The following is a 17,092-nucleotide window of genomic DNA, read 5'->3' as shown; positions in this document are numbered from 1 at the left end:
TTTTTGAGAGCTGCCAATGACTCAGCAGATGTTGAAATAACATGAATGAAAAGTAAAATCTAGCGGGAATTAGTGCTAACGTTAGCATGGCTAACTAGCTTCCACTTTCCAAGTGAAATACAACATACAGAATGATGTCTCCTCCCAAATGTTGAATGCTGTGAAGGGACAGATGTCGTACACGGAACACAACGAATGGCTTGTTGAAAAATGAGAAAAAAATGTTTTATATTAACGTTTGTAGGCTAAATTACGTGCAAGTCAGTAGTGCATCACAGAAATTGACAGTTGTCAGTAAAACACTGCCAAGGGAAATGCCCGAAGCTTAACGATTTTATCCTCTTTTGAAAAATGGGAAATTATGTGCAATAGCTGCTGTATTATTTTTGTTTATATTTCTTCACACAACAAGCGTAGAGAATTCAAGCATCACTTCGACTTTAATGTTGTGTATTCTGTTTGTGTGTGTGTGAGTGTGTTTGATGTTGGATGTTGAATTGACTTCCACTCCCCCTGTTGCTGTCACATCCACTGTCCTCACTGTTTCCTGTTTACATGAGACAACTTCCTCTGAACATCAACAAGACTTCACACCAAGCGACCACAGACCTGTCCTCTCTCTCTCTCCAGATAAGTCCATAAACAATACCAGAGGAAGAATAAAGTATCGCTGGCCTCTTTTCTGCTCTTTTGTCCCTATGAAGTAATTGATCAATGGTGGAGTGTTATAGCAGGAAGCTGAAAGATGAAGAGGCTCAAATGGCCAAATTTTCTTTCATCTGTCTCCCTTTTAAGATAGTTTAGTGTGTAATACACATAAACACACACACACACATTCACAGAAACACAACATTCTAGTAGCTCTCTAATGTCCTGCCATGCAGGTGTGTGCTAATCTTCTAAATCCAATAATAATGGGAATCCTGATCTTCATACGATCCCATTGAGATCAATGGAGCAGCTGTAGTACGTGTGCACGGACAGACAGACAGTAGTATTAACAAACACATAAAGTAATACATCTATACCAGTTAGTCCAATAAGATATTTTTTGTCCCCTTTTTCAGGTAATTTGGTTTCTGTTCTGCAGCAATACAGTGAGTAAAACATTTGGATTATACAGACAATTCACTTACCTTTTACCATTAAGATGTTGCTGCTCATCTCTTGGGGTAGGTTTTGACAGGGTCATTTTCACTCAACCATAAACCAATGCATCTTCCGTTTTTTCAACTGTTTTTATGATGTTGTCATTATTGGCTTTTAGCCATGGTAGCGGCCATTTATACCATTTGTTACTATTTATACCATTTGCATTAATTCTCTCTTCCACGTAATTCTGGCTATACTGGAGGTTTGTTTAAAACCTGTGTGATCATCCAACTCCTTGGGTTTCTTGTCCTGTTGGACTTCTTTTTAGCAAGGTCATCACATTCCGAGATCTCAGCATTCAAAGGTACCCTATAGACATTTTGGCCAGGTTGCGTTGTTTTCTGATCAAAAACTCAAACTCAAACAGCTCAATTCCTCTCACCTGGATCTTAATGGAAAGAATGGAGTTCCTGTGGATCACTTCTGGTGGCCTCACGGGGAATTGTAATTGCATTTTAATGTGAATATTTCATGCCACAATTAAAACCATAACATTGAGCAAAGTGAAATTAATAAAACAGGTACTATAAATAATCTAAATTATTAGGGGTGGTTTTTTCAACAAAATTTTCAATGTCACAGGCATTTAACAACGTTATAAGGACATATTCCCCCCAGAGTCTCGATTACTATCTGACGAACATACACATACAGTACATCTTAAAATAGTATTTTCACACACACACATACAGACACTAGTGTTTGATGGCCCATTGTAGGTTATGGAAAAGACTATCCCAAAATAACATATTGGGTAATTTACAGCACTGAGACAATGTAAGGATTCAAAGGCATTGACATCACTGACTAAACCCCTGAGAAGTGTATGAACGTGCGAAAGGAGGAGTGGGAAAGTAATGCTGGGAAAGAGATGGTAACAAAGAATGACATCATAAGTCTAGCAGGATAATTTCATAATTCCTTTAACTGGATTGTAGTGGTTGAGGTTAAGAAACATGACTGGTTATGGAATTATAGAAAGAGGGAGGAGAGAGATGGAAGAATTAAGGAAAGAGGAGAAGGTGATGGAAAGGGACTGAGGGAAGAAAGGGAAAAGGGGCCAGGAGAAGGTAGGACTGGGTAAGAAAAGGATGGAAAAAGAAGAAGGTATGAAAAGGGACAGGAGAGGACTGATGCTAAAAAGAAGGGAGTGATCAAGAAAAGGGAATGCATAACTGGGAAAAGACGTGATACAGAGAATGATGGATGCAAAGAAAGAAGAAGCAAGTAAGTAAAAGGAAGAAGGGTGGGAGGACAGTCTGCAAAGGAACAAAGCAAAGAAGTAGCAAAGAAGGTAGGCTAGCGACAGCGGGATGGTTTAAAACAGGAAAATAAGTAAAGGGATGAAGGAGAGATAACACTAAGGAAGATGGCAAGGGAAGGAAAGAAGAAGAGGGGAGAAAGAGGGGAAAAAGAGGGCACAAAGAAGTGAAGGAGGAAAGAAAGGGGACAAGAAAAGAGGGAAGGAGAGAAAAGGGGAAAATCCAAGTTCCACATTAAACCACAGTTGAGAAAGTAACACCGTAGCTCTTTCATCAATGGTTTGGTGTGTGTTCCTGTGTGTAAGAGTGAGCATGAAGCTCTGTAGCTGCATGCCTGATGTGACGTGCGTGTGTGTCTGGTCGTAGCCCGAGGGCATGACTGAGTGAATGACTAATTGTGCCGTCTGCTTGCCATAACACACACGCACACACACCGAGATTATGCAATCACCATCAGGATAATCTCCTTGGCCTGGTATTTTTTTCCCCCTAGAGGATGAATATCGACATGTCTAGATTACTCTCTCGTCTGGAAATCCTTCACTCTGCTTACCTAATCCCTGACCCCTTCTTACATTACACCATCCATTCATGCATTCATCCCTCACTCCATTCACATGGTCACCCAGCACAGAATAACTAATCCCACACTTCTTGGAAAATTCCCATTTATGTCGCCATAAATTTGGTTTGAATCCAAATTACAATATAAAACAATTCGGTCATTTTTAACGTTTTTAACCTGTCCGCACTTACATGTTGTGTGCTGAAGTTGGATATTATGTAAAGGGTGGGCCACTCTTAAAACCTTGTCAAATCACAAGAGTGTTTATGACATCAAAAGTTTACACCATTGCACCAAATGCTTGTGGAGGAGAACTAGGCATAAATTCGTATAAACCTTTCATGTCTGGTTTGTTTTGGTTACTCTCACACAGTCTACTGCTGACCAATAGCAAACCTGTCTAAACAGTTGTTGACCTCCAACGTCAAATTGGAGGAAGCTTAACTGTTTCATTTACTACTTCTCTGAAATTAAAATTGCAATGCAAAAACCCAATGCTGTGGTTTGCAGTCACTTGATCGAGTAGCCTAAACTTGCGTAACTGTGTGTTTTTCAGTGTGCGTTGTCTTTGTAGTTGGCAAGGCAGCAAACTTGAAGAAAGAATGGCATAACAAAAGCAAGAAAGAGAGAAGAGGCTCATGATTGTTCCTTAATCTACAATAAACTAGTATATGTTGAAATGACCTTCTTTTGCTGTGGTATCACTGTTTACAGTATAATATTCTAATGTGCTTTGATGTGGCCTGTTTCTGTTTGCCGTTGCCACAGCCTAATTACTTTATGGGGATCATTAAAGTTTCATCTTAATTCCAATGTCGCGAATAAAGGATTTTTAAAAAAGTTCATGTAGTTTGCTGTGGTGGCCAAAGTCCCCACTGTTTGATGTTGAGCAAGACTCTATTATCATTCCTCACACAAACACAGATATGGGCAAAATAGCAATATCCGCTCGCTCTTCATTCCAAGGGCAACAACAGCATGATCTGTGACACACACACACACACACACACAGGCACACACACATCTGGACCATAGCCTTCAGATGAAGGGTTAACCCCTTCCTCCACACCTGCTTCCTCCCTCCTCCATGGCTGTTCATTCTTTACAAGCCCAGTGTGTTCGTCTTCTGTCTTTATTGTCTCCTTCAATAGCTAAGTGAGCGGAGCCCCGTGTAGGCATTTCTTCCTGTTAATTTGCATTTGAAAGTTTTCTTTTAATAATAACCTCATTGTTCCTCAACAAAGCATCATGGTTGTCTTCTAATGATATGATAGGTTCATGTTAATGTTTTGACCATCTGATTTAGATATTTCAATTTAGCATTTTTCCATACAAATGAGCATTTTCTGATCTGCCACCTCTATAAGTTAGGGCAACTAAAACAACTACTAAAACTAAGATCCTGATTCTAGTGCAGGGAACAGGATGTCACTACTCCTACTTTGCTACTTACTTTAACTGCTGCAAGAGGTCCTTGTCAGGAAAATGTAAACATAGGCTGTTTAAAGTGTTTGAACAACACTAATCAGAGTAGTAGAAAATTCAGAATGATATGTTGGAGCAAACATGGCCAAAAACACTGCAGTCAAGAAGCTGAATGTATCCAAAATGTACCCAGACTCCAATAAAGAACTGATTTAAACAACTGAATGTATTCACAGAGTTTTAAAAAGTGTAGTATCAGGCCAAGCTCACAGAGCTTTAAGTTTTGTGAATATATATATATAACTCCACCCTTTTCTCTACTCTATAAGATGACAAATTGTGTTAATAACAAGTAAATTATTAGAGAACAAAATATGCGCAAGTTACCCAATGATTTTAGAAATTCTCGTCACAATTTACAATATACAGTAGAATGTGGAAATTTCAAATTGGAAAGTCAATTTGGGGTAATAAACTTCTCAAGAACATTTTTTATCTGTTGGAGAATGAGAGCAAACGTAAACCTCTCTCTCTCTCTCTGTTATCTACACTATGAGGACACTTTCTATGAACACACACACTATGCAGATAGTTACTTGAGGACGCTTGCCATTAACTGTATTTCTAGATGTAGAGAAGATAAAACATGCTCAGACATATACAGAGAAGTCTCAACTGACATTTATCATATTGTCTTTTCTTTTATGTGACGTGTCAGCCATGTTTATGATCGCTGGCAGCATTTGCATTCCACATTTGTGTGTGTGTGTGTGTGTGTGTGTGTGTGTGTGTGTGTGTGTGTGTGTGTGTGTGTGTGTGTGCTAAGGTGTGCCGGATGAAAATGGAGTGTCAGCCACAGTTCAGGTAGCACTGAAACACAGAGCAACAAGTGAAAATCAAAACATGGACAGCTGGTCCCACACACAGAGTGGAGAGTTTACTGTGGAAGAGTTAGCACAAATAAATGCAAACTGAAAAGGAACACAGATGAGGTTGATATGAAGACGTGACAGACAAGGCAGAAACAACCAGGAAGGAGAAGAAGAGTTCATAGCTACTGTAAACCTGATGCATTTTCATTGATCGTGGGGGTGGAAGTAAAGCAGCTGTAAAATAACATGTTTGAATGGTCTTCAATGTGATTAACCACCAGCTTTTCATACAAATAAATGTATGTTTCACAACTGTCTATTCCTGATTCATACAAAAGTAACACAATGATTCAATCTATAGCCTTTCAGCCCAGTTGATCTATGTCACAAAAGTTAAAAGGTACAGTAAATCAGCTATTATAAACACTGTGTCAGGTCTGTCTTTCTTGGCATACAGGAAGTGATGCATGTTTATGCTTCTGGAAGCAATACAACTGTTAACATTATAATTTATCATTAAAGTAATGAGTCATTAAGTTGATGATAATTCTTGAGTACTGATGTGATAATATTCTTAGCATAGTAAATTCCCATTAATGCAATAAATGGTATCCACTATTAGTTTAATGTATTTCCCTTAGGAATTAATAAAGTATCTGCCTGCCTGTCTGTCTGTTTGTCTGTCTGTCTGTCTTACCTACCAACAGGCCCTCCAATAGCTCAAAAGGCAGAATCCCTTCATTTCCTGTTAGGTGTTTAATTTGATCTGCAGGAAAAGTTGAGTTATCAGGGACCAGCTTTTATTTTATGTGCCATGCAGCACAAACTATTATTTGAGAATGAATAGAATATTAGATGCCAGCTTTTATTTGAGTTTATATAATGAATGAGTGTGAGCTATGCTGTTGCATTTGAGTTGGTGGCTCATTTTCAAATATGACCTGAGTCGCAAATGAATCAATATAACACTTGCAACATGTCTTTACTGACTAGACAAGACTTGACTCTAAAGTGCTTCTCACAGTGAACAATAGTGTTTCAGAAACTGGTTAGAAGCTCTAAACTCTTCTGCCAAAGCAAAGTTTTTGCCGCTGTTTCTAATAGTCACATTTATCACAGTGTAAGCCTGCCAGTCTCAGGTGTGTGATGCAGAATCAAGACACAACAAGCTGTTTCCATGGGTTTCACTGTGATATTGGTCATTGCAAATGAGTATTCGAAGAGCCTAAAAGTTTGTTGTCCACTTGAGTAAAAAATAACTGAGTGACACTAGATAAAATGATGAAAGTTACAAGAGGGGTCAAGGAAAAGAAAGACAGTTAAGTGGTTTTTGCAGCAGGGAAACACGCGTCTAATGTCTGCCAGTCGTGGAAAAATCTAACTCTCTCAGAGGTCGTGACCTAGGCAAACATGAATGTCTAGAGTTTGCTTCGCACTCTACATCTGGAGGATTTGTTCTCGTAAATCTCTTCCCCTCACACACTCATACACACACTCACTATAACACACTCAGACACTCACGCGCTCTCACACATTCTCTCCATCCATCGCTGCCTTTCATGTATCAATGGCTCCATTGATACAGGGTTGCGTGAGTCTCTCTGGGTGGATCCTGCTTTTGGGGTTTAGCCCTCCATTAGACATCCTGACCCTAAGTTTCCACACACATACACATGTAGCCGTGCACGGATACAAAAATGTTCATAAATCAGTCATTGTAAATTAATTTTGCCTATATGGCCATTTTTAGTCATTTAGGTGATGTGAGGTTAATTTCTAGGCTAGACTATAATATTCCAGATGTTATGCAGAAATCAAGAAGTAACAAACAATGGAGAGATTAATTATGCTCCGAAAAGAAGTGACCAGTGTGTTATTTTTCTAAATCATATGGGTGGGAGGGGATTATTCTGCTAATATCAAGTGATGTCACTTGAGTCAATTTCGGTTGGGGCTGAAGAGGGCTGAAGTCTGAAGTTCCAACATGTAAGGAAGCTGTTGGCAATACCTCAAAATTTGGTTTTGAGCTGAGCCAATACCAAGTAATCCTACTGAGAATCAGTATCAACCATAATACCAGTATTAACAATAATACAATACCTTGCATTATTAAAAGTGGCTTATGTACTATCATGTAGAGGAGAGCCATGTGTCATGATTTAGTATCAGGTGCATCTTACAGTGATAGGCTACATCTGAATGCATTTTCATTACAAAAGTATTTGTAAAACATCTAGCATTTCTTTTTAGGATTCTCTGTTAATTACTTAGTTACATGTTAAAACACAGTACAGATTTGAATGGTCAATAATAAAAACTAACAATGTGATTGCTGCAGAGTGTATACACTAAGGTAAGTGTTCAGAACATGATCTGAAGTGACATGGAACATATTGGTGGTAGTGTCGATACTCAAACCAAGTAACAGAAGTATCAGTACTTTAGACAACAGTCTGCCTAGCTGTAGCTTAGCATGGCTACTTTCAACAGATGTTGAGTTTTGATTTTACAGTGGCATTGACTTGAAGTAAAAAGTTACATACCGAATGGCTATTTGTCAAGTCACAGCTAACGTGGCTGATGCTAACTCAAAAAACTGGGTACTTATGGTGCTGTATAGCATTCGTTGCTCTTTTACAGTTATATTATCACCGGCAACATCTAGGTAGAAACATTAGGAAGTACAGACGGACAGGCAGATGGACAGGTAGATGGAAAAGAAAACAAATGCAGTAAAATTACAATAAAATATTAATAATAAAGCATGGATTACAGAAATTATACCACTCCTGTTAATAGTAATAACAATGATCATCGCTATCATAATTAGTTTAATAATAATAAAATAAGATGTTGAGAAAAGACATTTTGTAAAAATAGGTTCTCAAATTACTTTAAATAGAGAAATATTTAAATAGAGACACGGCGTTCCCTGACCTGATGTTGCCTACATATAGATAAAAACAATGCTGTTGTATTATCCACGTTTCAGACAGGAGGCGGGCAGAGCTCCAGACATGAGCTCACAGGAGAATCCCTTTGGTGTGGTGGGGCGGGGGTGAGGGTGAAGATTTGTGGTGTCTGCAGCACCCAGGTGGGGATGCACGGTTTTGTAAATGTGCATCATACCTGTACACAAATGCTCACCCACCCACATTTATGCATGCACACACTTGTACATGTGCATTCATCCTTGAAAATACTTCATGTGCACACAAATAACTCACACGCACAAAGGAATATTATGTGATAGTTTGAGAGGCAGACATGTCACTGGAAGGCTGACAGTTCATTTCTCCCGAAAGCTTAAACAAGGAGCGGAGAAGCAAATGAAAAAAAGAGAAGAAATATCCACATTACATTTTCCAGGTTAGTTAGGTTGATGACTTTGCACAGTCAGTTTGCTCAAAGACTCAAGGCATGAAGCAAGGCACCAAATCCTGCAGCTGCCCAGTGGCTGACAGCAGAAGACTGTGGTTTTACCAGTATGAATGTAATTCATCTGCTCCCTCGGGTCATTACTGTAAAAAAAATAATCTTCTCTTAGTCAGCTTGTCTGGTTAAATTAAATACTCACACACACACATTCACACACGCAAACATCAGACATATCATGTCACATTTTCCCTTCGTATTGTCTAAACTCACATTTTTATGACCCACTGTTGCCCTTGACATGTCTAAACCACTGTCTGTGTGGACGTCTATTGATCTGGCAGTATCCATCGTTACACACTATACAGCCCTCTTACTATTTATAGACTAAAAGAGGCGTATTATGATGCATCCCTTGTTCACAGCATGTCATTATCTGCAGTGGTTTGCAGAGTTGCACCAATATAAATAATAAAATGAGATGATTTCTTGCTCATACTGTTGTCTATCTAACTTGATAATACAAATTTAATACATGTTATCTCTATTTGACCTCTTATCCAACAACCAAATTATTAGTACACAATTTGTCCTTTTTGGACTCCTTTTGTCTTAAGGCTGTTTTGGGTAAAGCACCACTCACATTAAATGATAAGGCTGGCAATATTCTATATTTTTGTTACTGTCAACAAATCTTGTGAAAAGACCAAAACACACTAACTAGTGTGTTAGTCTGTCTCTTAATATCTCCCAACTTCCCCAGCCTGCTTGTTACTCTGAGCCCCCATTTGTTCTTACTGAAGATGTAAATATTTAAAAACGGGTCATGAATATATATTTTTTATTAAAATGGCTCAGTAAAATACTAAACAGTTGGGCACTGAGTTTTTAGCAAACATTGCTAAACAAGAGTAAACAGTGCATCAGTTGAGGACTATTTTCAGCTGTGGATTAATACACATTTCGTGCACTGGTGAGTATTTACAGTAGTAAGGTGGTATATGTGGGATCAACACAAATTAAACTACAGTGCAACGCTGTGGCTCATTGATGCATTTTAATATTTTTTGGACAACAATGGAGCTCTATGCCACAGAGGAATGAGCTACAGCACACAGATATTATTTGTTTGTAGGTTCAATTCATTGTTAATGTTGGTCATGGGATTTGTTAACAATAACAAAAATACAGAATATCACCAGACTTATCCTTTAAGGTGGCGGTATATTCTTAGAACAAAGTCAAACTTGCATAAGAAATACAGTCAAAGAAAGAAACATGAAATGGCATTGACCAAATATCTCAGAAAACAACAGACAACAGAATGAAGTCAAAGAATTACAAAGATGGACGAGGGAGTATGGGACTTTATGTTTAATCATTCATAAAGATGGAGATAACAACCTCAATATGAAACAACCCTGTCTCCTAGAAATAAAATTTTTGGGGGTGGATGTTAGGCGTACTGGGGGTTACAACCTGAGTTCTGCTTGTAGTAGGTTTAGGCAACCAAAGCAGTTTGGTTAAAGATTGTGGTTTCGGTTAAATGTTAATAAAGGAAACACATCGTGTCTCGTCCTTAGTCACTTTTCAATATTTAACCAAGACCACCATTTTTCCCTAATCTTAACCAAGTGCTGTGAAAGCCTCAACATAACCATAAAAAGTGTTAATCATACTTTTGTTCTACAAGCAGATTTTGTTTTGCAAGAGCGGATATTGTAGGAAAAACAAATGAAATTGTTGTCAATTAACATTTTGCAGATACATTCAATGTTAACATTGTACTTGGCAAATTTGTTTGTTACTAACGTTTCCTAATTATAATGATAAAAAAAACTTCATTGGTGGCCTTACATTCTCTCAAAGTACATTTTCATTTTATATTAGTAATATAGAAATGTAATTTCTAGGAGGCAAGTTTCATGAGATGGCAAACTTTGTTTACATTACATTATTACAACTATACCACAGTGTTCACTCCGTTTCAAAGATCCTCCATCATTTAAACTCTGTTTAAACCTTCCATCCCTCCATCTAACACTTTTCTACCTACTCTTTTACATTTGCATTACTCCTCTGTCATTGTATTACTACTTCTAATTTAATAAAAATACTCCAGAAACCTGGGTTAGCCTTCCAACAGCCCACTTATCACTCAAGAAATAATGATTAACTGGGGTAACACATCACCTCATTTTAAAACAAGAAAAACAGGGACCTTATCAATTCAAATCAGATTAGAAAAAAGGTAATTTTGCTCAGTTAAACCAAAATAAGAGTTTCATTTTATCGCTATTACCATATTTAGTGACAAGGAGATATGATTGCCAAAAAAACCCAAGCTTCATTAGCTGTAAAATTATAATTCACTATGACATTGATGTTGCAGATAATTTTATGGTTAAGCTGTACTATTTGTGACAGTAAAGCTTGAGGATAAATGCATGTGGTGGCTTGTGAAAGAAGTCAAACTTGGACAGAAAACTTTGAAACCGACTCATTAAAAAAAATAAAAATACTGAGGTACATGTGGCTAATTCTTCTCACAGTCAGTGGATTTGGAATAACACTGAGGTGACCGGCACTCACCTACCGGCCTACTCATTCTCAGGACAATCTGAGGAAGTGGAGATGATGTTTGACGGCCGTGGACCGAAACGAAAAACAACACAGATCTCCTTTAATGGAGTCTTTCCGGTGGCTGCCTGTGCCTCTCCTCCTTCTCTCTCTCTCTCTCTCTCTCTCTCTCTCTCTGTCTGTCCACTACCTGTGATGTCACTGATAAAGAATTCCCTACTTCCCCACTGCAGGGAGGCTTTAGTTAATAAGTAACAATATGTGACAAGGACTTACTGGCCCCTGTACCACACACAAACACACACACAGACACTGTCTCATTTCTGTCTTTCTCTTCAGTCTGTCTAACACACACACACACACATGCACACACACACATACACACACAGACGGAGACATACAATCACATAATGTGTAATGTCTGATATTTTATGTCATGCTATGTTTGTCCCGTTGCCTAGTGTACTCATAATCATACACACAAACCCACACACACAGACACACACGTTTTTGTCATTACATAACCTTAAAACCAGCTCTAAATACAATGACATATTATCACTTCATAAAGTTATGGCGAACGTTTTTGCAAAGGATTGCGTATTTACATATCGAGCAGACAGAGAGCAACATCAGCATTCACCTGGAGTCGGGTTTCAGGCCACCTGATGAATTTAAGTTTAGTATTTACTCTTCTTTTAGCTCTTTGGTCTCCACCAACTCCTGAGGGAAATATCTGGCTCTTTAGCTGCTAAACACTCCACTTACTGTAGACATACTGTAGGTTTATCAGAGCTTTTCTGCTGAAAACAGCTGCTTGCAGCTGCTGGAAATGAGGTTGATGAGACTAAATCAGAGCAGTTAAGTTGCGTGCCGTAAAACCAAAATCATTAGCTAAAGGAAAACAGGGCTAAAATGCCCTGTAGAAGAAACTGAGGGGAACTGCAGTCCGGTGATAATTCTATGTGGTCACTACTAGCACACCTTTCACATACACTTACACTTTATATTGTTAACATAAAAATATTTACTAGTACAGTTTTACCAACAAAAAAAGAGTCTTAAACCTCAGTCACATGGTTTGTCTTTTGGTTCTGTCCCTAAATGGAAAGTAATTCCACTTAATGTGATTGTGTGAACAGATTTACTGTATGTCTCCACAGGATGATGATACAAGTATGCAGTCTCTGTGGCATTGCGACATGCCACAGGTGTATGTCTGTTACCATAAAACTCCTCCTCCCATCCCTCATTCATCTCTGACTCACCTTGATGACATCACTCCAGTGAGGTCAGTGTCCTGTTAGACTGGGAGCGGATTAAACCTGCGGTACACTGCTGTCACACTGGTCTCGGGGTAGCTTAAGCTTGACCACATGGGGCCACTCTGTGTGGCTCAGAAGATTAAAATGTGTGCCATGCTGCTGGTGATGTCATGAAGTTGAGCTCTGCTCATGACCCATATTGCGTATCATTCCTCTTTCTTTGCATTTCACGGAGACACTGTGGTTTTCTTCCTCAGTAATTGTGTGAAAATATATGTTAAACTGTCAATTCACAAATTTTGGAAAAACATATGTTTTATTAGACCTAATTTTGAGATATCCATCTTTGAAATTAATATAATGGAGATGAACGGAAGTTGGTTTGCAATGCACACACATTTAAAAACGATACTTACACTTTCACCCTTTCCAGAAACAGTGTCCCCATTACGCAACATGTTGTCAACACATTAATAAGGACAATTTCTTCAGCAGAATGTAGTTCCAATGAAAACAGATCACAGCAAAGTAAACAGTCATTTGGAGTGAGTAAGATTTTTATTTTTGTAATTCAGGTGAACCATCCCTTTGTGTTGCTGAAAATGCTTGTTGGCTGCAATGGAATGAAAATCCATCCTGTTTATGTACATTCCAAAATGTACCAAGGTCATACTGTGTCATCTTCCTTGCAGGAAAACTAATTTGAGGATGGAAATGCCCCTCAGTTTTCTCATGAAAGACCATACGTTCGGTTTTACTTTGGAAAAAAACAAAACCAAAACAAAAGCAGCTGCTAACATGGCAACTTTATCAACAAGTCTTTGTAAGTTTATTTATTTCCTCTATTAGGGAAACCCGACTGACGCGCTATGGTCATCATGGTGAGGAGGGGTCGCAACATAAGGGGTGTGGGGGAGTTTTTGTAAGTCATAAGATGGTTGATCGGATAGGAAAAAATACTGCTATCATACCAGTTTATCATCATGTCTGTTTGTTATTGTTTTCCTAGATTTACATTTCTTGTTAGTACTGACAAGTTTTCAGCCTCTTGCCTTCCTTTGACAATTAACCTAATAAGAAAGAAAAGAAAACTACTGTTTAGAAGGCACTCTTAACTCTTATTCTCTTATCCAGGTAGGTTAATTCTAGAGTGAGGGTTGCAGGTTCTTGCTCAAGTACACTTCAGCAGGCTACATGATTGTTGTGGGGATATTTTGTCTGCTGGTTACAGTGTAAACACACGTCAGGCGGTAACCAGATATGTCTGGACTCCATCCCAGATTTAACCATCTAAATTTAAGCTTCTCACTAGACTTGAGACATAAAATATTTAGTGAATATGACCTAGAATAAATGAAGCAAAGCCTGTGAGCCAGATCAAGCAGACAGTGAGCTTGAGTGCTACACTCACACGACATGCTGTATTTGCTGCAACATATATCCCACGCACCCTTTGCAAAAGGGTTGTCCATTTAATCTGTTAATGATCTGTCTGCTGTAATACTGCTGCAAATGTTTACCGCTACTGTACCGCTACTGCTGCTCATAAAGCATTTTATACGGCCCTCATGGTGGTCAGCCTCATGATGGCACTACAGGAAAAGTCAAGGGCTCACCAAAGTCAGTAGGATACATCATATGGGAACCATGAATGTCTGTATAAAACTTTGTGCCAATCCATTGAGGAGATGTTGAGATATTTCTCTGAATTAGCAAAGACTTTGACCTAATGGTTGCACGAGAGGAAAAGTCAGGGGATCACCACAGTCAGTTGGATTCATCCTCTGGAGAACTTGAATGTCCGTATAAAATGTCATGGCAGTGCATCCAATAGTAGAGATATTTCAGTCAGGAACAAAGTGGTGGACTGACCGACTGACCAACATTGCTGTCCCTAGAGCCATGCTGCTGGCGTGGCTAAAAATAACACAGTCTATACTTTAACAATGATAGAGTATGACAGTATGAGTATATACTATTATACTCAATATTATTATATTATATGATTCAATATAAGTATTGAATAGGGAAAGAGCTTAAGTTCCCCTCAGGGGGAAGTTTATTTTATCATTTATCGTCACTCCGAGCCTAGATGCCAAATATCAACTTTAAACATATTCAGTATTCACATTTAAAAATCTGTTAAAATCTGTACATGAGCTGGCTGAATGAACTTTCTTGCTCAAAACAAGCAAATATGGGTCTTGTCAGATTTGTCATAAGTAAATGAAAGTCATCCTGTGTAAATAATCAGCATTGCATAATGTTAAACTTACACAGTGTACACATCTGCAGTATAGTGTGGCAATTTAGTGTCCGACTGGTGGATTTACTATGTGCTGCCTATTAGGATAAGAGATCGCTGGTGATGACTCAAACTCAGTGTGTGTGTGCGTGCATGTGTGTCTGTGACTGTGGGCAGTGTGTGTCACCGTCTATAGGTGTGCCCCCATGTCTGTTTAAAGATTTCACTCTCTTACCCTCCTCGTCTCTCCCCCCGTGTGCCCCTGTTTTCCCTCCTACTCCGTGTCCCTTTTACCCACCCTCCCTCTGTCACACTCTTAGTCTCAAAAACAAACACCCACCACATAAACACATTGCACTCTTACTCTATTTTTGATCACATTCCAACTCAGTGACTTCAGGCCAGAAATGGGAAAGCTTGTCTGTGTGTGCCCATGACGTCGGCTGTTTGTTTGCGTTCTGTGGTTGTGTCTGGGGCACCAGCTTGGTAGATAAGCAGGGTGGAAGTCTGTGTGTGTGTATGTTGTGTGTGTTGGAGTGAAGACAGGAGGGAAATGCCAGACATGAAAGAGTGCATAAAAATTTCTGTTGAAAGTCAATGGAATTGGCCTCAGGAGTGATGAGCTTGTCAACTTTATAGACTCTTCATTGTTGAGCATCTGATGATTGAGCGTATTTCTATTTCTCTGTCTCTCCCTCTCCCCAGCCGGAGGAAACTGCTGCATAATGATAACAGACTCTGAGACAATGGGTTCAACGGGCGTAAATACACACGCACAAACACATACGTTCATGCACAATACATACACACACATTGTGCTCGTAGAGCTGAGGGGTCAGGGGCTCTGCCTGTGCTGCTGATAGTCTCCAGACCTTGTGAAATTATTTATCAAATATGGAACAATCCGGACATACCAGTCGCATTTCTGAGCTCTTTTTCTTTTCTTCCTAAAATGACCCGTTGGAATAAAGAATTATCCCTCTCCCTCCTACCCTCCCCCTGCCTGGACCTTGTCTGCCCAGTGATAAGGTCAGATTGGGTTTATTTTGGGCTGCTTGCAACACTGCAAAGAGTACCAAAGCCCTGAGGGTTTCCCTTAAAAGCATTTTGTTTTGGAGAGGTTTGGTCCCTTACATGTGGCGAACAGACTGAAGGAACGATTCTATTACCTGGTCTCTCTTTCTGAGAGGTTTGACCTTAACTGGTTGCATTACCTGCTACTGGTGTTGTTGTTTTCACTCTTCAGTCAATCATAAACATATAAAAGTATATATGTATGTATATATATATATATATTTAATATAACAAGATGAACATGTGAATAATCTGTGAGGAGGATTTCATCCCAAAAGGCTGTATTGCAAATATAATTCACCTCATGCCTATTTGACAACATGTGATGAAATGACGTAAAATGTCAATAAAGGTCATGAATAACTTAACTGATAAATGGTTTTGCTTTAATGCCAGTGTTACATTATTCCAAAGCTCAATATCTAATTTTTCAGTGAAACCTTTTTTTGTGTTCAATGCTACAGTACAAAGGAAAGAAACAATGTTTTATCCAGTGATGGTTTGGTGAGCACACAAACTTTATATAAGCATTGCTCTGCTTCATATCACACTGTTTGTTTCATTCACAGTCACTCCTGAGCGCTTCGGTTTACTGGTAGATGATGGTAGTGGCTTAATATCTCTCACCTACTGCCCTTGTTTTTTCCCTCTGAAATGAGGTGACTGTGATGTTAGACAGTTTAGTTTCCTTCTACATAGGCTACAATAAAACCCTGCAGCATCTTGTGGAGCTGCCTCGTGTTAAGGTTTCACAGAGAAAGGTTTTGGTCTTATTGAAGGCAACAGTATTTGCTGACTTGGTTGGGAGTTTGTGTTAGGTGCGTCATTCATTTATTTAGCACTCATTCTGCAATATAAATAATAAAATAATTTTGTGTTTCAAACATCATAGCGAATACGGTAATTTTTTCACACTATTGATTTGACTTTGGTCCTAAACATTAAATTGCCAATTTAATGGTGCTTGAGGAGCTTTTATACAGTGTAACAGGCCTTTTCGGCTGTTCAGGACATAGTTATTCACGGCAAGATGGCTCCACTGTGTGTCAGCAGGCCTGAATAGCAGCTGAAGGGAAGAGTTTCATGGAGGGCACATATATCACCACTAGAGGGCGCCCCGTGTTTTGTTATTGTAAAATGCACGGTGCCATCACAGTCTAGTGCCATGAACCGCTGGAACGAGACCGGAAACAGATTCAAAATGTACAACATCACATCTATGCTCGTGTACAAAGACAAAAATAAATTAATAATAAACAAAAAAATTTAAAGGGGAC

This window comes from Siniperca chuatsi, linkage group LG3 (genome assembly GCF_020085105.1).
Source record: "Siniperca chuatsi isolate FFG_IHB_CAS linkage group LG3, ASM2008510v1, whole genome shotgun sequence".
NCBI lineage: Eukaryota > Metazoa > Chordata > Actinopteri > Centrarchiformes > Sinipercidae > Siniperca > Siniperca chuatsi.
Note: the sequence above shows the minus strand (reverse complement) of the source record.